Below are 25,250 nucleotides of genomic sequence, written 5' to 3'. Positions count from 1 at the left end.
TGATCCCAGGGTCCTGGGATCGAGTCCCACATCGGGCTCCCTGCTCGGCAGGAAGTCTGCTTCTCCCTCTCCCACTCCCCCTGCTTGTGTTCCTGTGCTCGCTATCTCTCTCTCTCTGTCAAATAAATAAATAAAATCTTAAAAAAAATCAGTTTGCAAATATCTTCTCCCATTCTGTTGGTTCAGATAAAGGGCTAGTATCCAAAATCTATAAAGAACTCATCAAACTCAACACCCAAAGAACAAAGAATCCAATCAAGAAATGGGCAGAAGACATGAACTGACATTTTTCCAAAGAAGACATCCAAATGGCCAACAGACACATGAAAAAGTGCTCAATATTGCTCAGCATCAGGGAAATCCAAATCAAAACCTCAATGAGATGCCACCTCACACCAGTCAGAATGGCTAAAATTAACAAGTCAGGAAACGACAGATGTTGGTGGGGATGTGGAGAAAGGGGAACGCTCCTACACTGTTGGTGGGAATGCAAGCTGGTGCAACCACTCTGGAAAACAGTATGGAGGTTCCTCAAAAAGTTGAAAATAGAGTTACCCTATGACCCAGCAATTGCACTACTGGGTATTTACCCCAAAGACAAAAGTAGGCATCCGAAAGGGTACGTGCACCCTGATGTTTATAGCAGCAATGTCCACAATAGCCAAACTGTGGAAAGAGCCAAGATGTCCATCGACAGATGACTGGATAAAGAAGAGGTGGTATATATATACAATGGAATATTATGCAGCCATCAAAAGGAATGAGATCTTGCCACTTACAATGACGTGGATGGAACTTGAGGGTATTATGTTGAGCGAAATAAGTCAAACAGAGAAAGACATGTATCATATGACCTCACTGATATAAGGAATTCTTAATCGCAGGAAACAAACTGAGGGTTGCTGGAGTGGGGGGTGGGGTGGGAGGGATGGGGTGACTGGGTGATAGACACTGGGGAGGGTATGTGCTCTGGTAAGCTGTGAATTGTGCAAGACTGTTGAATCTCAGATCTCTACCTCTGAAACAAATAATGCAATATATGTTAAGGAAAAAAAAAAAGAAGAAGAAGATAGCAGGAGGGGAAGAATGAAGGGGGGGAATCAGAGGGGTAAATGAACCATGAGAGACGATGGACTCTGAAAAACAAACTGAGGGTTCTAGAGGGGAGGGAGGTGGGAGGATAGGTTAGCCTGGTGATGGGTATTGAGGAGGGCATGTTCTGCATGGAGCACTGGGTGTTATGCACAAACAATGAATTATGGAACACTACATCAAAAACTAATGATATAATGTATGAGGATTAACATAAGAATAAAAAAAAAGAAATGATGAGCATTAGTATATAAAAAAAAATCAATAAAATTAAGCAATTTCTAGTGCCACTGATAAAAGTAAAGAAAAATTATAGCTTGCAGATATCATATAATACTAACTACTAATACTAAATATAGGTCAGTGCTAAATTATGGCAATAAGTTTAATGACTTAGATGAAATGGACAAATTCTAGTTAAAAAGACTGGTAAAGATGAAGTGTTGGTGAGAATATGGAATAACTGGAATTTTCTTATATTGCTTGTGAGAATATAAAATAGTACAGCTGCATTGAAAAACACTATGATATTACCTTATAAAGTAAAATATATGTAAATAATATTTTAAAATTATATATAAATAATTATAATTGCATTATAATTATATACTTTATATGTGTGTTTATGTATGTTTATCATATGACTCAAGAATTCCACTCCTGGATATTTACCAAAGAGAAATAAAAGTATACATTCACACAAATAACAAATACACATATGCAGATATTCTTAGCAGCATTATATGTAATTGCCTCAAACTGGAAACAATTTAAATGTCCATCAACTGATAAATGAAAAAATAAATTATAGTATACCTATACATGGGATACTACTCAGCAATAAGAAAAACAAAATATTATTACACATAACAGGAATGAATCTCAGAACATTACATTAATTGAAAGAAGTAAAATATAACACTATGTACTTTATGATTCTATTTTTATGATATTCTATAAAAGGCAAATTTTTAGTCACAGAAAGCAAATTAGTAGTTGCTTGAGACCTGCTTGGGGTGGGGCTGAATGACTTGGCACTAGGGAACTTTCTGTTATGTTGGAAATATTCTGCCTCTTGAAGATGATGGTGGTAACATGAGAATATTCATTTGTCAAAACTCATTGAACGGTGTAGTAAAAATGCATACATTATTATTGTCATCAGGTTATACATCAATAAAATTGGTTTAAATGATTTTATTTTAGAGGTCAGAATGAGAAAAAATAAAGTCTTTGTTTTACTCTTCTGGTAGCTCCATAACTTCCTGAGGCAAATGAATGCCCCCAACAAAATAGGTAAAAGGATCGGTACATTAAACAAACAAGTAATACTGAAGAAAGAAGCACACTAGTATATTGGAAAACTATTTTCTCCATTACAATCACTTCTATTTTCATTTATACAATAAACTTTGTCTTCTACCTAATGCTGATAAACCACTAATACCCGTTTATTAAATTCCTGTAGACAATTTAACAGGAAAGTATTTAGAATTCCAGGTAAATGAGTTAGTCCAATTTTTGCTCACAGCCTCGCGACTGGAACTGACAAGCCACTTAATCATGTAGGTCACAATTTCCTTATCTGCACAATGGGGGATGGCACTTGATAACATCTAAGGTTCTTTTTAGATCTGATTTTCTGCAATTTCACATCAGTGTCCCTATCAAAAACAGTAGAGAGGAAACAACGCTCAACAAAGTAGCTGAATATAAATTCCTTCTCTGATTTAAGAGATGACTAAAGGCAATCGGAAGGAGTAAGAGCTGAAGCAAACCAAACCTTACATGTGATCTTTTTTTTTTTTTTTAAGATTTTATTTATTTATTTGACAGAGAGAGACATAGCGAGAGAGGGAACACAAGCAAGGGGAATCGGAGAGGGAGAAGCAGGCTTCGCGCAGAGCAGGGAGCCCGATGCGGGGCTCGATCCCAGGACCCTGGGATCATGACCTGAGCCGAAGGCAGACGCTTAACGACTGAGCCACCCAGGCGCCCCACATGTGATCAATTTTTTAAGAGATTTTTTTTGCCTTATTTTAAGTTTTTGCTTTTTTTTTTTTAAATTAAAGGGATTCATACCATTTTAAAATCAATCCTAGTATACCTGCCCTTCAAGGTTTTTCTGAAAACGTGGACGACGACAAAGGCATCCGGGAAGAAGACTATTTTCAAAGGAAGTAACTATGCATATTATTCTGGGAGTTTGTGATTTTATTATTCTTTGTACTAAATGTTTCAATTGTTTCTTTAATGTCAGGGATGAGAGTTTCAAGGTTCTTCCAGTGACCCTACCAGAGATTTCATTTACATGATATAAAATTATATCAACAAATAGGAATGAATCTCACAAACAAGTTGCTGAGTGAAAGAAGCCAGACATAAGAAGGCATATGGATTATACCTTAATGAAGTATCCTACAAAGGCAGAGAACATTTACTTCTGCTGTCAGGGAAGTGGTTGTCCTTAGGGTAAGGAAGGGGCTAGTGACTGGAAGGGAGCTCAATGAGACTTCCAGAATTCTGGCAACATTTTCTTTCTCCTTCTGGTTGCTGAGTGTTTCTTTTGTGATAGTCCTTGAGTACAGTTATGACACATATACTTATGAATGCATGCACATTATATATAATAGTACAGTAATATATTCCATACAGTATCACAATTCTATATTTTTAAAACATGCTTGTAAACACAGGATTTCATCTGAGCCTCATAGCAACCTGTTGGGGCTAGTGATACAAGGACCATTATCATAATTTTAGACATGAAGGAAATGAGGCTTTGAAAATTCAGGTCAATTCAATTCAACTAATATTTCTTAAGTATTCCAGAAAGAGAAAATATACTGGATAGTAAGATACAAATAATCCTTACAGTTAAAAAAAAAAAAAATGAAGTAATTTACTCCCAGAGCACATAGCTAAAAAGGGTCATGGCATTTTGGACATAGAAGGGACCCCAGACCCCATCAGTGATCTCCTCTTTTAGATGAGGGCGAGGCCAAGGGCCTGGACTTTGTCGTGGCCCTGATTTAGGTTGGATTACTAGTTTCAACACTTATTGACTGGGTGACCCTGGGCAAGTTACCTACCCTCTCTCTGCCTCAGTTCATTGATCTGAAGTGTAGTATTAAAAATATCCATCTTAAAAATAGCTCTGAGGTAAACTGTAAAATTCTGGGAGCAATCCTAGCACACCACCCAGCAACTAGTAGTTCTAAGTTACTATCTGTTCCCTTCACGTGATTTGAAGTGGCTCACAATCCAGCCCCTTTTTTAGCATGCTTTTCTGCTTCTCCAAATATGTAAAAAGGAGGTGTGGAGTGTTAGGTACACTGGGACGTGAGGCACATGCTGGACAAGCCCTGTCCACTTTCCAGGGAATCTGCGTGTGGAGCTCCTGTGTTTCATAACCTGTGGTCCAGAGGGCCTCTGGCCCAGCGGGGAGGCAGAAGCTCTCTCCCTGGTGTTGATGGCAAGGCTGCGAGAGTGCAGATGAGTAATCCTTTCTGGGAGGAAAGCAGATACGGCAGCCTGGAAAGCACACTTTCGGAGAGGCTGAGTAGGAGGATAAGCTGAGATGAGCAAAGACCACCATCCTGGGTGTGTGATGCAAAGCCTCCAGAATGTGTCCGAATCCAATCCAGTGGCCATCCTCATCAGGCTCTGCATCCCTCTGAGCCCTGGCAGCTGTCATGGTGACTGATGTGCGACACCCTGACCTTTGCTGACACTGTCCTTCCTTCTTGTCTTTCACCCACTGCTGTCCCTGTTTTCCACATCATGCTGGCTGATGGCATATAGGTCTGTGGAGCAGCTTGGAGGAAATTCCCTTTCTCTGTTATCCCCGTCCTGGGACAGCAATCTCCCACTGGTTTAGGTGATTGATGGGAACTCTCATTCCAGTAAAACACTGCCGGCTCCTCTGCAAGGGTCCCTCCCCACACCAGCCATTCTCCTAGTGCCTTTAAAGGAGGGCCAGACTCTTCAGAATATATTCCCCACCAATGAGGAAGCTCCCATGTGTCTTGTGAGGCAACTTCATCCCCAGTACTTCATCTGTTTCTCATGACAGCCCTCTTGGGGAGCCAAGCAAGGGTATTACTTCCTTTTCACTGGTGAAGGAAATGAGGTTCCAAGTGTCTCCTGAATTGTCCCAGGTGACATGGTAAAGTAAGTGGCAATCAGGATTAGAACTCAAGTCAACTGAAAACCAGCCCATGGACTATCACTATGCTGGCTCTCAATTCCACAGATGAAATTCTATGGCTCCTACTGCTTAGCAATCTGTTCTTCTCTAATTTGTATTTGTTCCAGAAAGTCTATGATCAAGAAGAGCTCTCTCCTGTACTTACCATATTTCATGAAATTGAGGAAAGGGAGTGCATGATTCAAATGGACAATCTGAGGTAGCTTCCAGAGTCAGTTTGAACGTCATCTTCAGGAAGCTATAACCAACAGCCTCAGTCTGGGATCGCCCCCCTCTCCTCTTTATGCTCTTACAGCACCCTGCATGCACATTTGCAATGCATGTGAATCAACCATTTATGCAATTCTCTTTCTCCCATAGACCCTTGAGTTCAGGACCATGTCTTATTCATGTTTGTATTTTCTGGCGCCTGAACATGGCAAACACAAATGCTCGATTGGATGATTGACTGAATATAAAATAATGTATTCGATGGTATTGAGAGTCAAAAGGTATCTAAAGGTGATATACCTTGGCCCGAGAAAGACACATTCAAGGTCAGAAAGAGTAAGATGCAGGGACAGGATCCTTCTCCAAAGGATGGTCTGTGCTACTCAGTTCTGGGTTTCTACTGTATTGTGCAAGTTCTCTATCCTTTCAAATCATCCTGTTCAGTTATAGCTAAAGATAATAAAGGATGCCCCGATCTATGTTGCTGGATGAGTCTCCCCCTCCAGAAGTACCTCTGAACATTCTTCAGAAAAGCTTCTATTTTCTATTATCCAGACTGCAGCCATCACCAGGTCCTTGGTTCACTCTCTGCAGTCTCACAGCCTCTTTGATGGGCTACTTATCCCTGCTTCTTACTGATTCCCCTAAGCACGAACGTGCCTCTTCTGCCACTCCCTAAGCATTGAGCATGAGGCTTAAAAACGTCTATCAAAAACATGAAGATAGCAAAAGGGAATTGCCAAGCCAGAAGGGGAAAACTAAATATTGGCTATTAGACAGCAATGCTTCCTGTAGCCTACCTACTAAATCGCATCACAAGGGGGCTGGGGCAGCTTGTGTGCCTCTTCGGCCTCTGGCCTCCCAACATGCTACATGGGTCTACTCTTCAGAGTTTCTTCTACCAGATCCTTTCCTTGAGTATCAGTCTCTTACTCCCAACTCTGTTCTTTAGTCCTGCAAGAAAAAAATCTAAAAGGTTATTTTAATATAGAAAGGAAAAATCTTTGAGAAGATATAGCTCACCCCCTACTTTGATGATTCATTAGGCAGAATCTGTCAAGGCAGGTCTGAGGAATTTGCATTCGTATCCTTTCACTGGCACTGGCTACCCAAAGGCCAAAGTAGAGGTACTTATATGCATAACCAGAACATTCCACAGAGTGAACTCTCCCGGAAAAGAAAGTGGTATGCTTCAAAGGAAATTTTTACTTCTTTATTAAACCATAGGAAGAAAATTCACAGTAAGCTAAGACAACCTATTTTGTTCCAGTTTCTATCAGTCAAATGTTCAGGTGTTCAGCCTTAAAGCACTTTTCCCAAAACTTGAGAGCTATCTGATCAGGTACGAATAGCCGATGGCAAATATTTAGGATCTGTGTGTATTATTAACAATAATTAACATTTATTGAGTGTGTACTATATGCCAGGGACTGTGTTTAGCATTTTACATGCATTCTCTTATTTAATCCTTCCAAAATCCTATAAAAAGGCACAATGATGCATTCTGGGTGTGGCTTAGGGTGCGGTTGGTTCGTTGCCCAAATCCTACCATTCATCCTTCCTCTTCTCCAGAGTTCCTAGCCAAAGAGCATATTCACCAAAGGATCAGCAGCCAAGCAGGAAAGAAAGTGCTGATATTATTAATGTCTGGGAAAGCCCACAAAGGAGAGCACAACGTAGGCCTGAGGCTTAGGAGAAGCAGCCCCAGCATCCACTCATCCTTTGCATAGAGGCTAAGACAAAGCACAGAGTGTGGTCAGCTTCCTAAAGGGATATCCAGAGTAAAAAAAAAGTGGGTCATGGAATCTAACTTTAAGACACTCTTGTTTCTCACAGTGACCCTCTTGGGTTCTAGTCAATTAGATTAATAATTCCTGCTCCCTAGGAGGGATCCAATGAGGTCAGAGAGAGGAGTGTGATCTAAGGGGGGAAGCTGAGGTCTCAAGGGGCTCTAGGAGTCTGGAATCTTCTTGTACTAAATTCTATGCAGAGGTACAGAGAATCTCTCTCTTACTGTTTCTTTGAGATGGGCTCTAAGGAAGTTCCACTGTGTCTTTAAGAGTTTTAGAAAAATCCGTTCCTTTCATTTCTGTTTGCAGAGTCAGACACTGTGGGACAGGTGAGGAAGACTATGCCTGAAGAAGTATATTTCTCAGCCACCCCCTTCTATTCTGGTGTCTGATATTTTGAACCAAATGCCCTTGTAATTTATTTCTTGTGCCCAACACCAAGATTTCAAGATTTTACAAGACATTTCTGAATCCCAAGAACGGACCAGCTTTAATTCTACTGGAAAGGCTCATTAAGTATTGAAAACAGTTTCACTTTAGAGAGAGCTACATGTGTCTGATTATTAATATGCAAGGAAGGGGAAAATAAGTGCAAAGGAACCACATTGTTACCGGTCCTACAAGTGCTACCAAGTCCCCTATGCATCATGCTGTGGGAACATGTGAATGAAAGGCAGCCATAGACAAAAACACTTCTCTCATATATTTGCTGAGGATTGGACTTTTGACTTACCAGTCTTCTACCACTCATTGCTCCATAGTCTCTATCACTCAGCTCTGTCCTCTGTCCTTATAATGCTGACTTGCTCAGGGTGTCTCACTGGACATCCTCCTGGTGCATCCTTCCCCCAAACACACAATCAACTCTCACCCCTGTGGTCCCCATACTTCTGACTTAGAGACGTCTTCTGTCAGTTTTGGATTCATGGAATGGACTCAATTCCTCGTAGCCCTCTAGCAGGGAAAGGAGTATTGTACAATTCTGGTGTTTGATAGCTCAAATTTGCAACTGTTTGCTGATTCAAAAACAAAACCAGAAAACAAAATTAACAACCCAGATTTTCGGTATCAGAACATCATGACTTAAACAAGAAAATAGTTCTTTAATAATTCCTTCCAATCTTCTCTTGCTAAACATCTATTGTATGCAAGCTTTCACCATATAATGGTGATAGTGACTCTATACAGCTGGATAAGATGCAGAACTTCAAAGAGTACTAATAAGGAAATATACATGTACTGAATTCAAGATAATTTATTTGGATACATAACATGTACATTAACAAGAATAACTATAATAGAAGGCAGTATGATGTAAGGGCCAGGAAAATATGTAAGAAAGTTGCTTATTCCAGCAGAGGCAATCAAGAAGGGTCTAGGAAATTTTTATTACATTTTGATATGAGTGGGGAATGGTGTTATTAAAAAATGGGAGCGCGCTTGGGTGGCTCAGTCGGTTAAGCGTCTGCCCTCAGCTCAGGTCATGAGCCAAGGGTCCTGGGATCAAGCCCTGCATCGGGCTCCCTGGTCAGTGCGGAGCCTGCTTCTCCCTCTGCCTGCCACTCTCCCTGCCTGTGCTCTCTCACTCTCTCTCTCTCTCTCAAATGAATAAAATCTTCAAAAAATAAAAATAAAATAAATAAAATAAAAAATGGGATTATTTTTGCAAGGACTCAAGCCCTTGCAAAGAGAGAGTTGAATTCAGTGTTCATTTTGACCTGAACATAGAATTTGTTGAGAGAAAAAGTGAGTATAAGCATAGACCTACACTCAGAGTCTAAAAATGGAGAGCTTGGTTGCTGATGTCAAAAATTTCAAATTCCATTTCAGAGGTGGTCAAAAGTCTTTCAAGTGTTCCCATCAGGGGAGCGCTGTGATTAGAAAATGATAGGGATTCTTAAGATCCTATCAGCAGTGTGGAGAAGAGAATGAGAGACAGACAAGGAAAGAAGCCGGAAGAGCAGCTGGAATGCTCTTCAAACAGCCTAGGGGTCAGGTGGGCATGTACCAAAAAAACAAACGAGCTAAAAACTCCAACAGCTTTCTGGAGTAAACTTTTATAATGACTAACATCTACTTCTTGTTTTCTTCTTATAAAATTCATTTTATCTCATTGCAGAAAGTTACAAAAATACGGAAGAAAACAAAGTGAATTGATGACTTCCCAATTAAGAACATAGTAGTTCATATTTGTATCTATTTCCTTCTAATTTTTTATCTATGTAATTAAATTTTCCAGGGTTAAGATTATAACACACATTCAAGTATTTTTTAAAAATTTTATGTCATAAACATTTTCCATATATGTTCATTATTATCTTCATGGTATTGAAAGATTTTTTTTCTTTATTTACTTATTTATTTATTTAGAACATGGGGGTTGGGGAGAGGCAGAAGGAGAAGAAGAGACAGAATCTCAAGCAGACTCTGTGCTGAGCATGGAGCCTGATGCAGGACTTGATCCCATGACCCCAAGATCATGACCTGAACCAAGACCAAGAGTGACACTTAACCAACTGAGCCACCCATGTGCCCCTGTGTTCATTATTATCTTAATCATCTTTTAGAAATATGACAGAAAATTGAATAGAAAAATTTTAAGTGATTATGACTGTCAATCATGTTAAAAATGAAAATATAAAGGCATAAAGAAGAAAACAAAATGGAGCTATAATACCACCATTTAGAGATAACACCAGTGAATATTCTTGAAGTATATTTTAAGCATTAAAGGGTTTTAAAAATTGGTATGTTACTGTATAACATGCTTTATAACTTTTTTTGCTTGTGATAAAAATCATTTAGAAGTGTTTTAAGTGTTGCATAATGTCATATAGCTATACCATCACTTATTCATACCTGACAGTAACTATAATAATTTATTTATGATTCGGAGGCAAAACTATACTCAAAGCAGACTATTTCTTAATGTTCTCATTACCAATCAAGAAAGAAAGTCACCAAGCATAAAAGATAAGAAGTTAGAAAGACACCAATAAAATGAACTTGAGAAAAGTAGCAGAAAGGAGGGAACCTGGGTGGCTCAGTTGGTTAAGCGACTGCCTTCGGCTCAGGTCATGATCCTGGAGTCCCGGGATCGAGTCCCGCATCGGGCTCCCTGCTCAGCGGGGAGTCTGCTTCTCCCTCTGACCCTCCCCCATCTTGAACTCTCTCTTTCTCCTTCTCGCTCAATCAAATAAATAAATAAAATATTAAAAAAAAAAGTATCAGAAAGGATTAAAGGAAGATAAAATCAATTACCAATGGATTGGGAAACAGAAAAACAATAGACAATAAATAAATAAAGTTGGTAACACTGCTCTTTGAAGCAAACAACTTTTGGGCTTCAGTCCTGGACTGTGTGGATCCTTCTTCCAGCTCCATTGACAACTGTCATGGGGGAACATTCTCAGTCAGCCTTAATTCCTGGCTTCCCTTGCTTCCTCCTTATTTTTAAATAATCCATAAATATGCAATTCACCTTGGAGATTAAATAAATACAATGAGATTTTACAAAATTAGGATGTTGCTATTTCTTTTTTTAATTTATTTTTTATTTTTTATTTTTTTTTATAAAGATTTTAATTATTTATTTGACAGAGAGAGGCACAGTGAGAGAGGGAACACAAGCAGGGGGAGTGGGAGAGGGAGAAGCAGGCTTCCCGCCGAGCAGGGAGCCCGATGTGGGGCTCGATCCCAGGACCCTGAGATCATGACCTGAGCCGAAGGCAGACGCTTAACGACTGAGCCACCCAGGCACCCCGAATGTTGCTATTTCAACTTAAAAATATTTTAGACTAAAATACATCTTAGATAAGTCACATCTCACATATATGAAAGATACATCTTAAAATCTCAAGAATACATTCCAGAGTTATAGGCTCTTGAACAGGCTTTAAGTTTGGGGAAAGGTCTTAAGCTTCTTTCTTAGATTACTTCCATGAGGAACAAAGAAAACAGAGGAATAGTCTTGTTTCAAGAAGGAGGCAGCAGAAAGAGTAGCTCAGACAAGGCATCGTAACACGAGTCCAGGGTCAAACTCCGTCAAACTCCTGCTTTCATATTGTTTCTCCACCACTTACTGCCCCATGGACTTGGATGAGCTAATCTCTCTGCACCTGTTTCTTCAACTGTAACACGAAACACTGAGGATGCTGTGCTTTCAAAAGACTCTGAGAGACAGGAAGAGAAAGTACCATTCTGAAAAACACTTACCAGCAACCACTTTTAATGATTTTACAATCCAAGAAGTTCATCTTTGCTTCATATCCTTTAAAAAAAATCTTTACAAGCCTAGCTTACTGAACTTATAACAGTTTCAGATAGGACACCAAGAACCAGCAGGATTCTAAAAGCACATTTGGAACCATGAAAGTGGTCAATTGTTATGATGTGATTTCTTGTCTTTTAATGTTTGTGGCTTCATGATATTTCCCCACAACCTGACTTGAATCTTCTTTATTGAGATTACACTTTGAGATCAGGATTTTTCTATAAGGAAAAGGCAGCCATGCTTAATGGCATGTTATGTTTCTTTCTTATGTTTAATGGCAAAAAAACTCATTTGTTCAGTCATTAAGATGTGGTTTCTGAGGGGCACCTGGGTGGCTTAGTCATTAAGCATCTGCCTTCAGCTCAGGTCATGATCCCAGGACTCTGGGATCGAGCCCCGCATCAGGCTCCTTGCTCAGCGGGAAGCCTGCTTCTCCCTCTGCCTCTGCCCCTGCTTGTGTTCCCTCTCTCACCATCTCTCTGTCAAAAGAATAAATAAAATCTTAAAAAAAAAAAAAAAAAAAGATGTGGTTTCTGACCTCGGGGCTTTTACAATTTATAAACAGGGAACGCAATACAAAGCACAGAAACAACAACAACAACAACAACAACAAAACAGATCAGACTATTCAGAAAAAGGCTTCATCTGAATTGAAACTAGAATGCTTCTTTGGGAAAGTGATAATTGAGCTGTGCCTTGAAGAATATAGTATTGTAGGAGTTTTATGGGATAGGGGAGGGTGTTCCAGCTTGAAGTGAGGTAGGCCTTAAAAGCCTCATTTCATTATTCTAGGCAGTGAGGGTAAATTATTTTAGATTCATGTGAAAACCTGTGACATGATACAACCCATGTTTTGGAATATTCTTTTGGCCCCAAAGTGAGAGAGAAGAGGCAGTAACATCATGTTGTGCCCTCCTTGCTCGGACAGAGGTGGGAGGGCCTAGAGAGCAGCTACATTGTGGAGGGGAAGTGAGAGGCCTGTGGGCCTCTGTGTATGTAACAAATGTGTACCAAATGCTACCAAAAGAAAGCTTTCTCTTTCATTAATGCCATCTCAAAGACGTGAAACACAGTTTGCTGGCATTGATTTGCCTTTATTTACCTTCTCTAAAATAGCTGGCAGTTTCCGTACAAATGATATCTACTTGGCATGTTAAATTGCTGAGACGTTTTCTTCCCTCGGTGGGTAAATAGGCATGCCTGACTAAATCTGGAAAGTCCTGCTGTGTGAATGCAAGAATACTTTCCACAAAAGCCTTAGACTGGGCCATATCCTTGTGTCTTTGTAATTGTTATTGTTGTTGCAATACACTAAAAATGTGGTGCTCACTATGGAACGCACCAACCCTCTGCCTGGATGTGAGTTCTTGCAAGAAAACATCACTACCTATCCTCACAGAAAGACTGCAAGTCTATTTTGCTCCAAGAGTGGAAGACAACTAATGCTTGAGCAATTTAGACAAAATAGCTATTTTTAACCATGGTATCAGTAGAGATGTTTCTTTCTTTTTCACTTTTTTCAACAAAATGGTTGTAGTTTATTTTAGGAGTAATCCGTTTTATCACGGATAGTACAACGTTTCTGAGTACAAATTAGTTATTTTTGAAGTATAAGCTCTGCTCTTTTGTAAGCTTTATTTCTGTGCCAAACCCTAGTACTGGGTAGTATTTGGTGATTGATTTTGCTACATCTCTCTCAGATCTAAATTTAGACATGAGAATACTAAAGATAAAATAGAACATTCATTCCAAAAGACATTTAATGAATACCTCCTATCTTCTAGGCATTGTACTAAATGCCAGCTGTGCAGTTAACGTGGCCCTTGCCCTCCAGAAGCCTACATTTTCACCGGAGTTTAAGCTATGCACGAAAATATCTCTATTATAATTTATAATACTATGTGTGTCTATAAGGAAAGTACTGGAGCACAGAGAATGTTTATTCCATTAGAAGAAAACAAAAACATATTCATAGAGAATATGACATTTTAGATGGGTCTAAACAATAAGTGGGGAAATGGAAAGAACATTCTAGAATGAGTAAAGAGCATGTGCAAAGAAGTTAAAGTGCAGAGTGCCTTGGGAAGAGAGCATGTGCAAGTAGAAAAAGCACAGAGAGACAGACCTGTGTCTGAGCCCTGCTCACCCCTCCAAAACCTGAGGAACCTTGGGCAAGTTAGTCAATCTCTCTTGAAAACTGAGATACTAATACCTGTCTTGAAGTATATTCTTTGATTAAATGAGATAATGTATGTAAAAGCACCTGGAACCTTGAACATGCTCAGTAAATATAGTCTGATGTTATTCAAGAGGAAAACATTTCCTTGGGGTAGAACATGGAGTGTCTGGGTAAGAACGGAGAGGGAACTGAGATCGAAAAGATAGGTTGGGACCAAATCATGTGAAAGTAAAACTAAGTAGTTTAGATTTTATTCTGAGGGCAATCGAGCCATAGACTTTTTAAGCAGGTCTTGGCTGTGGTCAGACTTTTGTTCTAGAGAGGTCAACTTGGGACAGGGATGAGAATAGACAGAGGAAGAGGGAAGCTAAGCATAGACTGGAAAGCTATTGTAGTGACTCAGGTTGGAGAGGCTGAGGATTTGAACTCTCATTGTTTGTATACTAGAGGGAAGGAGCAGACCCCCACAAGAAATGTAATGCACAAGCATATACCAAATTGTCAGGGTTTGGGGACTACTAGCATGTGTGGAAGTGAATCCTAAATTATCTGTCAGCGAAACACTGAGGAGTACAGGCTGCTTGGTATTTTCTTCTGCAGTAGCACAAATACATCTGCTTACTCGTCCAGCTGCTTGGAGTTGGAAGAAGCTAAACCCACATTGAGAGGAACATGGCTATTTTCTGCTGCTAAGTCATTCCTCAGCACGTGGGAGTGTAGAAGGAATTTAATTGTGCCATCTCCTAAACCTTTTGGTGTTTATCAACAGAACCTTGACTTATTGGGAGAGGGGAGGTTGAATCATCTAGTAGATTCCACCCTCATTTTACAGATGAAGACACTGAACTCAGAAACAGGAAGTGACCTATCTCAGAATCAGAGGTTGTGCAAAACACTAGAGCCAGTATTCAAACCCAGGATTTCCATTCTTCGCCTATTGCACTCTTTCTACACCCTTGATATGAGAAATTGCCGAGAATGCAGGCAGACATCTCTAATAGCTACAGGGTGAGCATTAACTTTGTCTACCTCCATCTGCACAGAAATGAAGTGAATTGTTTAACTTTCCTTTTAAACTTAAATGCTAGCTGAAGGTCAATCAAATGGAGCTAAAATACCTTGTAGTTTCTATGTAAATTAATAGTAAAAATTAGTTGACTTATAAAATATAAAAAAACTACAAGGGCACATTGCTGGAGTGAAGTCAGGCAAAATAATTTAATGATCAATTTGGATATAACCATTTTACCTATTTCCTTTCCATCTTAAACAGTATATTTGGGAACCATTCAAGAATAACTGGTTTGGAATCATCATAAGTAATAAGAATCACAGAATTTTACGTCTGGAAGTGTCTTTGAATAGGATCTGCTGTTTTTGATCCCCCATGTGATGAAATATCTAGAGTGTGGTCATGAGATCGTCCAGTAGGTTAGGTAGAATGAATACAAACCTACTGGGGGCCTCTGGTTTAAAGGTGGAGCTATATATCTTAACCTTATAGCTCTATATACATACTTAAGAGTATTTAATGTAGAAGGAAGTTTTAAAAATGGGCCAGGGGCACCTGGATGGCTCAGTTGGTTAAGTACTGGACTCTGGATTTCAGCTCAGGTCATGATCTCAGGGTCCTGGGATGGAGAACCCCACATCCTTGGACTACCAGCTCAGTGGGGAGTTTGCTTGTCTCCCTCTCCCTCTATTCCTCCACCAACTTACACGCATGCATACATGCTCTCTCACTCTCTTTCTCTCTCTGAAATAAATAAATCTTAAAAAAAAATAAAAAATAAAATTGGGCCAGATGCAAAGTGCAATAAACATTGCTGTCTGGGGCAGAGAAGAAAACAATGGATTGGGGAAAAATTGATCTGGGTTTGAATTGCAGTCTTTCACTGCCCTGGATTAAGTCTCTCTGTCCCTGTTGGTGGTGGTGGTATTTTGTTTCAGTTACCTCATTTGTAACCAGGTGATCACTACGAATGTCCCTTCAACTTCTGACCTATGATCTTGTGGTTCTTCCACTGAGGATGAGTTACTTGAAACAGAATTCAAAATAGGCTGAATTATGAGTGACCCAATGTTACTCAGAAAATCAAACATTCAAATTCACTCTCATTTCAATCTATTTATTTTTTTCATTTTAAAAAGTGACATTTAACTGGTACTTACTAAGTGCCAGAGTATGTGTAAAGCACATTATTAAATGTGTTCACTCATTAAATCTTTCAACTCCATGAAGTAGGTACTCTTTGGTCTTAACAACTTCTTCACATCATAGGATATTTTTGTCTTGTATCTAATAGGAAACTTAAGCAGCCTTGCTAGTGTTACTGTAGGCAGGATGTGAATCCAAGACAGCCATCTGAAAGCATTACCAGAGCATCTCTCTTGACTGGAGAGAGCTCATTGGCTATGCATGTTTTTGCCCTGACCAATGATACAACCTCCTGCCCAAAGTTATCAGTATCACTAGGTTGGCAACAAGTCTTTGGAAGTTTACATCATCCCTATATTTTTGAAGTTACTAAATGTGAAAACTATCATGACCTCAGTGTTCCCTTGCTGAGCCAGATTCATAACATTACCACCACCTGCTCTTCCAAAGGTTTCCATTTAATGCAGGTTTAAAAATAAGGACTCTGAACTCTCTCTTGCTTTCTTTAGAGAAAAGGTGTAAGTCTGGTTGGAGTGTTTAAGAAATTCCAGGGTGATGCAGTGGAAAGAACTTGTCTCAGCTCTGCCACATGACCTTGGTCAAGTCAACCTCACCAACTTGTAATTTTCTCCATCTCTATAACAGAGTGATTGAAGAAAATAATTTGGTTGGAGGAGAAGGGATCTGAAGCTGATTACATATAAATTTATTGGTCTTTAAAATCCACACAAAACCTTTAAAAAACTCAAATGTACAGTAGTTGGTAAAACATGTCCTAGCTACTGAAATGCTGAAAGAAATCTTTTAACTCCTTTTTGTATCTTCTTCCCTTCTTCCCACCCTCCCTTCCTTCTTCTCCCCCCTGCCCCCTTTTCTATCCAGACAGTACTTTAGGTGCTAGGGATACTGTTGTGAATAAATTAGGCAAGGCTTCTCCTGTCATGGAGCACACATTCCCGTGGCAGAAAAGAAAAAGGTAGTAATAAGTAACCCAATAAATAAAGTAATTTAAAGAGGTAATAGGGGCAGTGGACAGAATACAGTGGGAAAAATAGGTTTAAAACTGGTGGTTGTAAGTAGAGGCATTTAGATTTTAGAGAGGATGGTGGGGATGAATTTCTCTGAAGAGGAAACATTTTGCTGGAGAATGGAATGATAAAATGGAACTGGCTTGTTCTGGGGGAGAACATCACTGAGAAAACATGGCACATGCAAAGTGGCTGAGGGAGGCATGAGTGTGGCCTGGTCAAAAAAACAGAAAGAAGGCCTAAGGTCAGGAGTATGGTGAACATGGAAGAGAGTTGAAGATTCTCTCAGTGGAGAGGTGGGCATCAGCCAGGCCATGCAGAGCATCTTGAGTTTAGTTTTTATTCCAAGTATATTTGAATGTTATTGAAGTGTTTTAAGTAGAGGTATGGTATTTTTCACATTCTTAATTTTTTTTAAGTAGGTCCCATGCCCAATGTGGGGCTTGAACTCACGAACCTGAGATCAAGAGTTGCATGCTCTACTGATGGAGCCAGCCAGGCGCTCCTATAGTCACATTTTTAAATGACTGCTCTAACTGCAATGGATTATAAGAGCTAGAGTAGAAGCAGAAAGACAAGTTAGAAAATGTAAAGTAAGTGATTCAGGATCATTCAAAACCTAGGATCCAGGGAATGGGAGTAAACTGAAGGCTGATCGGAAGTGGTACTTGAACATGAATCTGGTTTGAATGCCTCCAGTAACATGTAACCCATTATTTTTTAAGATAACCGACTTTATTTTTAGACAACTCTATCTCTGAGAAACTACCTGCCACAATCACAGAATACGGTAAGTGCGTATTAAGTGTTATTTCTCTAATCTTTTCCTTATAATGTTTATGTATCAGCCCTAGATTCATCCTTTTTGGTCATACCCAAAAGACCCTAATTATAACCCCCTGCATGTATGGAAACTGACTGAACATCCCCTTTTCCTTTAATTAGTCTAACTGTGCACACATTCATACTCATTTAGTGACAGGACAACAGCCATTGCCCTGTCCTGCAGCCTATTTACTGTAGGTGTACAATTCTCATTACACATATGCTGGAATCATGCTGTGACTAAAGTGTTATTGGGCTTTGCCTAACTAGATGTAGTGAGAAGGGCCTAGGTGTTTGGTAACTTAGGCTGGGTCAGCTCTTTATCAATTACCAAATCCCACTAGTTGCTAGAGAAACAGGTATGTCCCTCAAGCTAAACCAAGTAGGCTGCCCCTAAATAGCTTTAGTCACACAGTGGACCAGAAGACAGCATATGCTAGGTGAATGGGGACATGTCCCCTGTTCTAGCCATACGGAGGGATGGGGCTCTGTCTGGAAAGCGAGGAACCAAGCAAAAGGTCTAGGAAGTTGCCAAGGACCCACAGCTGTGATATAGCCATTTGGGGAGACTGGTGTGCAATAGCTCAGAGCTACAATTTTTTGAAGCCTATTTACTAATAAAATTGTCAGATGTTTGTACTATGTAAGCTAGACTTTTTTCTGCTTCCTGTTTTTTGTTCTCTTTCAACTGGCCTTTAGTATTGATAAAGTAATTTTGAACAATTCTTTTTTTTAAGATTTTACTTATTTTATTGTTTTTTAGAGAGAGCGCTTGCATGAGTGGGGGGAGGGGAAAGGGAGAGGGAGAAGAAAAGCATTTCAAACAGACTCTGCGCTAAGGCATGGAGCCCAACATGGGGCTTGTTCTCACGACCCTGAGGTCATGACCTGAGCTGAAACCAAGAGTCAGATGCTTAACCAACTAAGCCACCCAGGTGCACCAATTTTGAACAATTCTGTCTTATCTCAGCTATTTTCTGGGGTATGGAATCACATCTGGCCTAGAATATTAAAGGGTAAGCACCTCATCTCTGAGATGCAGCATTATGGGCAAAGAAATGATCAGGAGTCCCCAAAAGTATGGTTGGGCTAAAGGGGAGAGAATCTGGTGATCCTTTTCTCTGTACTTTCCCAGATAAACATTTTGCTTTGATTCTTACATCTTGTGTTTTATTTTAAATAAGTGAAGGCATTTCCCTTGCATCCTCACCATCCTGGTCCCTTTTCTAAACAGGTGCTCTAGTTCAGTTGTTTTCAAACATGAGGTCTCAGGCCAGGAGCATCAGCAACATCTGGGAATTGTTAGAAATGCAAATACTTAGACTCCAGCTAGACCTCTGAATGTGGCACTCTTGGGGTAAGGCCCAGAAATTTCTGTTTAACAAGCCCTGCCAGATAATTCTAATACACACTCAAGTTCAGAAATTCCCTGCTCAAATTGGTCCAAAGTGAGGAACTCAGAAGAGTCCCACACTTCACCTGAATGAAGCCGAGCAAGAACTCCTGCGCCTCCTGTGGACTGGAGGTCAATCTAGGGTTAGAAGCCGGTTCCCTAGGGTTCTGGGTCACAACTCTTTACATTACGTCATGCTCTGAACCTCAATCCCGGTAAAGAATCACAATGCTAAAGATCACTGCTCACATTATCTTTCCTTTAGTTTTGTAGGTTTGCCAAGCTGAAAAGGAAATAGTGGTTGGTAATTTCACATCTGGAAGTAGAACTTAAGAAAATAATCAGACAAGTGCACACAAATCTGGGCACATAGATATTCACTGAGACATCATTTGTGACAAAACTTAAAAATATCCTGGAACAACTGAAATGACCAACAGTGGAGAAACTGAAAAAATAATTTTGTAATCTATCCAAACATTCTAATACAGTACAGCCATTAAAACTTATGTTTTCCTATAATACATACTGATATGGAAAAATACATGCTATCAAAGTGCAAAAGCAGAATATGAAACTGGATATTTACAATAATCCTGATGTTTAAAACAATTATGACTGGAGATTGTATTAATAGACTATATAAGTATAGAAAAAAATGGAAATGTATCCACATTTTAGAGGTATTAGTCACTGAGTAACAGTATAGTGGTGACTTTTTCTTCTTGCTTTTCTTTCTGTTTAACATTTCTTCAATGATTTAATTTTTTCAGCTTCATTATGAAAAAAAAAAAAAAAGCTCATGAGTGGTTATCCCATCAAGCCTACTCATACTGGTTTCTTATTGCAATATTAGCATGACACTTCTGGGTAAACTCAGGCAACTAGACCTGTTTATGCTCTTATGTCCTCCATTCTTATCCAAGGTATTAATCCATGAGTGAAAGATGATTAATCAGTGTAAAGAACTCTGTCAGTATTAAGAACCATTATTAAATATGATTATCAACAATGAAATTTCTAGTTTCTAGTCATATGTTTAAGCAATATTAAATACCATTACCATGGGAATATCATTAATTCAAAAAATACTAATTGAGAGAGAAGATTAACTGAGAATTCGAAAGACAACATGAGTGTGAGGCCCAGCTCCAGCCCCAATGCCCACCTGGCCCCAAAATATCCAATTCTAGGGACTCTTCTCCAATGCCTGAGATTTGTGGCCCTGAAGAAAATTATGCATCCTTGCAAATGTCATCTGCTGAAACACCCCACTCAGGGACTATCTCTCTTCTTCCTTCCTCCATGGATCTGCTTATTCAGGGCAGCCCTGATTCTTCCACCAATCTCAGAGTAAAACTACTACCCACTTCTGTAGAGGAGAGCATGGTGAAGAAGGAAGATGTGGCCCAGGGCAAGAAACACAAGATCAGAACTGTGTTCTCTCAGGGCCCCTGGTGGCTCAGTCAGTTAAGCAGCGGACTTTGGCTCAGGTCATGATCCTGGGGTCCTGGGATTGAGCCCTGTGTTAGGCTCCCTGCTGAGCAGGGAGTCTGCTTCTCCCTCTCCCTCTGCCCCTCCCGCCCCACTTGTGTTTTTTCTCTTTCCCTCTCTCTCAAATAAATGAATAAAATCTTAAAAACAAAACAAAGAAACAAACAAAAACGTGTTCTCTCAGACCCAGCAATATGTCCTCAATGATAGATTACAGAGACAGAAATACCTCAGTCTCCAGAAGATGCAAGAACTTTCCAACATTCTGAACCTTAGCTATAAGCAGGTTAAGACCTGGTTCTAGAACCAGAGAATGAAATGGAAGAGGTGGCAGAAAAAATTAACTGGCCAAAGAATAGCAAGACTGTGACTCAGAACAGCTCAGCAACTACAGAATACCCAGGCTTCTATTCCTCTTACCAGGATACCTGATGAACACTTCTGGAAACCTTCCAATAAGAAGCAACCAGACCCAGAATAGCCAGTCTTGGAGCAACCATTCCTGGAACAGTCAGACGTGCTGCCCCCAAGCCTGGAACAACCAGACCTGAGTCAATCAGTTCCACAAGCGTGGAGAGGAATCCCTGCAGGGCCAGATCCTGTTCCAGCAAAATTCTGTCAGGGACTTAGAGTCCATCTTAGAAACTGCTGGGGACAGCCATAGTATAATAAAGTAATCCACTAAGTATTTTAGTATCCCGCAAATAATGGATTTATTCCCAAATTACTCTGTGAACCTATAGCGTGCTGATGTGTGACGATGAGTATATTATTCAATCTCAATTTGGGCAGTGGCTGTTTTACTTCTAGGATTTGTCTTTTAGGGTCCTGTATCTCTGCTTTGATATTCTGTTTCTCATTATGTTAATTGTGTCCATTGAGAGGGTAAGATTGGAGTCTAATCAAAGACGTTTCAGTAGCACTGGCTGCTACAGACAACGTGATAAAAGATGTTTCTGGCTAGAGATAACTAGATATAATATTAATATGAATATCTTTAGGTTTTAGAATCTAACCTCAAGAACAGGAAGTAGAAATACAAAGACATGTGATAAAGAATTATTTGTATTTTCTGAGATTGTGAGGCTTTACTTGTTAATAACCTCAATTGTTACGGTGAAGTGTTGAACTATAATGTGCTTCATTGATTTCCTCTGCCCTTGTGCTGTTTTACTACAACTACTCATTTGTTCATCATTTTAGTATTTGTAGAAAGATGTTTTGTATTTTAATGTATTATGATAATAGTACCAGTTTAGCTGGTTGATTTGTAGGTGTAAGTACAAATAAATAAAATACCCAGTTAAAAATATTTATTGAGTACCTGCTATGTGCCTGGCACTGTGGTAAGCATTGCTATAAAATCACATCATGACGATTATCATATAGTCCAACAGAACTTATAAAACATTATTAGACATTGGAACTCAAATGAAAGTAAAAAAAGAGGGGTGCCTGGGTGTCTCAGTTGATAAGTAAGCATCTGCCTTCGGTTCAGGTCATGATCCTAGGGTCCTGGGATGGAGCCCACATCAGGCTCTCTGCTCAGCGGGAAGCCTGCTTCTCCCTCTCCTGCTCCCCCTGCTTGTGTTCCCTCTCTCACTGTCTCTCTCTGTCAAAATAAATAAATAAAATCTTTAAAAAAATAGAAAGTAAAAAAAGAGATTAGATAAGAAGAGAACTATATAGGTCAGTGTTATGAGCATTTAGACGAGGGATGTATTCCCATTGAGACTTGAAGTTTTTTTGGAATTCAGTGTTGAGGAGATGATGAAGAGGAAGTCTTTCCAAAAGAAGCATAAGCAAGTATTTGGGGTAGAAAATGAGGCCACATACATAGGAAACACAAGTAGTTTTCTTTTGTTAGAGAATACATCCTCCCTTAGAGTGCCATTTTGAGGCTTACCAATCTAGAACAGCATATAGTAAACCCTCAGGAAACTCTTTTGATTGCTACATTTGCAATAAGTCTGTTTTGGGGAAGAAGAGGAATATAGTTTGGCTGCCCTAAGGACAGCTTCTGCCCACCCAACCCATACATTTTCCCAAATCCCAAACCAACTAACCAACCAAACCAAAAATCCAACTGTCAAGAGATCTTTAAAAATAATGCAGTTTTAGACTATTCTTTTTAAAATTTTTTTTAATTTTATTATGTTAATCACCATACATTACATCATTAATTTTTGAGGTAGTGTTCCATGATTCATTGTTTGCGTATAACACCCAGTGCTCCATTCAGGACATGCCCTCTTTAATATCCATCACCAGGCTAACCCATCCCCCCACCCCCTCCCCTTAGACTACATTCTCTTGAAGAGGACATAGAGGAATTACTATAGTCCATCACTCTCTCACTCTCTTATTTTCCATGTCCTCCTTCTTTCTGTGATGTGGTTCATCCTCACAAAAGAGTGAACAGGGAGTACAGTCTGCTTCCCCCTGTGGAGTAGGAATTTCTCTCTAGGAAACATTCTCACAGCACTCTGGTGAATAAAAGTATCCATCTTCTCTAGGAAAGGATCAGAAAGAGAGGTAGAAGAGGGAAAAGGGGGAAAAGGGGGAGTGAACAAAACAGTCCCTCCTAGGATGCGCTATCTGGTGTCCCTCAGGCTTTCAGTGTGTTATTTATTCAGTCCTTCCATCATGTGGTGGCTGATAGGGCTGAGACCCAAACTCACCACCGGCTTCTTCTAGAACAACTTTTTTTTTTTCCTTCATGATATCAATCTGCCTAGTAAACCAGGAGAGGGGAGTGTTAAAGTTGAAGAATAAGAGTTTGGGGGTGGAGAACTTGACAGGAAAATGCTGTGAAGGAAAAAAGAATTTGAAAACTGATTTATTTTTTTAAAGTTGTGATATATAATGATAGGTGATAATCTGTAACCTTCCAAAGAACAGTGATAAAGAAGAAAGTATAGAGGTGCCCAGCAACGGAGCCAAGGATTATAGTTCTGATGGCTTTTCCAGGAGTTTTGACCCTAAGGAGAGATTGGTTTGGTTGCACAGCACCTTTGGAAGGAAGGTTTGGCACCACTGTTTTCAGATAGGAAAGATGGGTTCCTGCTGCGAAGGATTCAGTCCCTCTGAAGCAGGGCTTCTGGGACTTAGTTGTAAATTAGATTCACCTGGAGAAATTTTAAAAATGCAAATGCCCACCTCTCTGTCAACTACTCTCCTAATAGGTCAGAGGTGAAGGCTGACCTTCAATTCAGTCTGTTGCTGAAGCTCCCCAGCTGATTCTAATATACAGTCAGTGGAGAGAATGCTGCTCTGATGAGGTTGAAGAATCAAAAGAAAGTGGAAATGATAATAAAAAGAGCCAAATATTTATGAGCAAAATAATGAGTAATTTTCTTACATTTATCAGAAATTTCATATATATCCAAAACACTTGTTTTTATTTTTATTTCAGTAGGATTCCTGATGGTAAAAATTGTTTAAAAGAGAAAGTGACAAAATAGCAGATGTCTGGGTAATTGTATATAGGTGGAGTTGTTTTTTCTTTTTCCTGCTTCTTTATATTTTTCGGTTCTCCCCAAACAGATTTAGAATGTGCTAATTTTATAATTAGAAGATATAAATAAGACCCAAAGCAAATATTTGCATATTGAATCATTTCATCTATGTTATATAGAAATATATACCTATAATTACATGATAATTTGAGAGAGATATTCATATAAGAAAAGATCCCTTAAATATAATAGCAATTCAAACTTTAAGAACATTTTTACCATTGGCTTTAAATATCCATTTGCCTTTGTTAATTAAAAAAACCCCATTCACAGGGTCACCAAATGCTAGTGATCCCTGAGTATTTTGTATTCATCCTTTTCACTCACTACAGCTCCTGGGATTTTCATTAGCTCCATCTTACAAAAGCACAGATGGGCCAATGAACTTGCCCAAGATCAAGAGACTACAAAATGGCAGAGGTAAGATTTGATCTCAGTCTTGCCTTATGACCTAGACAGTGTGCCTGGTGTTGATGTGCCCACTTGCTTTTTGGACCTCACATCCATCTGGGAGGTGAGTTCTCATTTCATCACAAAGTCTTGATAACTTATTTTTAAGGGCCAGGCAGGCACCTAAGCTAAGAACCTCAAACCTAAAAATAGTTAATGAATCTTAAACCAATCACACATTGGAGAGTCAATGTAGAGAGTTAAAGGTTATTCTCCACTGAAAACAACAATCTCAGGAGGTGGTGGTTATCAGTCCTCGTTAGCCCCCACTTTGGTTTAATAGTCATTAGTGACAACAGAGATAAATTTTATAGATGCTAATTGACCCTGTAGGAAGACTTTGAAGTTCTCCCACTAGCTTAGGACCTCTTTGAAGTTTTGGTTTAGCTGAAGTGCCGGGGTCAAAGACCTGAGAAAAGTGCACAGCAGAGAAAGAAATACAGGTACCAAACCTTTGCACTATATGAGTGATCATCGAACTGTGGTTTAGAGACTCTGACCAAAAGGAACCCAAGCAGTACTGGGCAGGAAAGAAACCCCCTCACCAAGTTGCTCTAAAATTTTTCTGAGGAAATATTTAAGAAGATTTTGTATGTGTTACCACTCTGTTCTCATAACATTAGGGAAAAA

At 39.5% G+C, this 25,250-nt stretch overlaps 1 pseudogene; it reads left to right on the top strand.

Annotated features, from left to right (window-relative positions):
- The first annotated feature begins 2,829 nt into the window (after positions 1-2,829).
- Positions 2,830-21,329, top strand: LOC123862870 (homeobox protein NANOG-like; annotated as a pseudogene).
- The last annotated feature ends 3,921 nt before the right edge of the window (positions 21,330-25,250 follow it).

The sequence above is a fragment of the Mirounga angustirostris genome, unplaced genomic scaffold (assembly GCF_029215605.1).
Source record: "Mirounga angustirostris isolate CCGP_5_RB_7025 unplaced genomic scaffold, mMirAng1.0.hap1 SCAF_1, whole genome shotgun sequence".
Classification (NCBI taxonomy): Eukaryota; Metazoa; Chordata; class Mammalia; order Carnivora; family Phocidae; genus Mirounga; species Mirounga angustirostris.
Note: the sequence above shows the minus strand (reverse complement) of the source record. Positions and strands in the feature narration are given on the sequence as shown.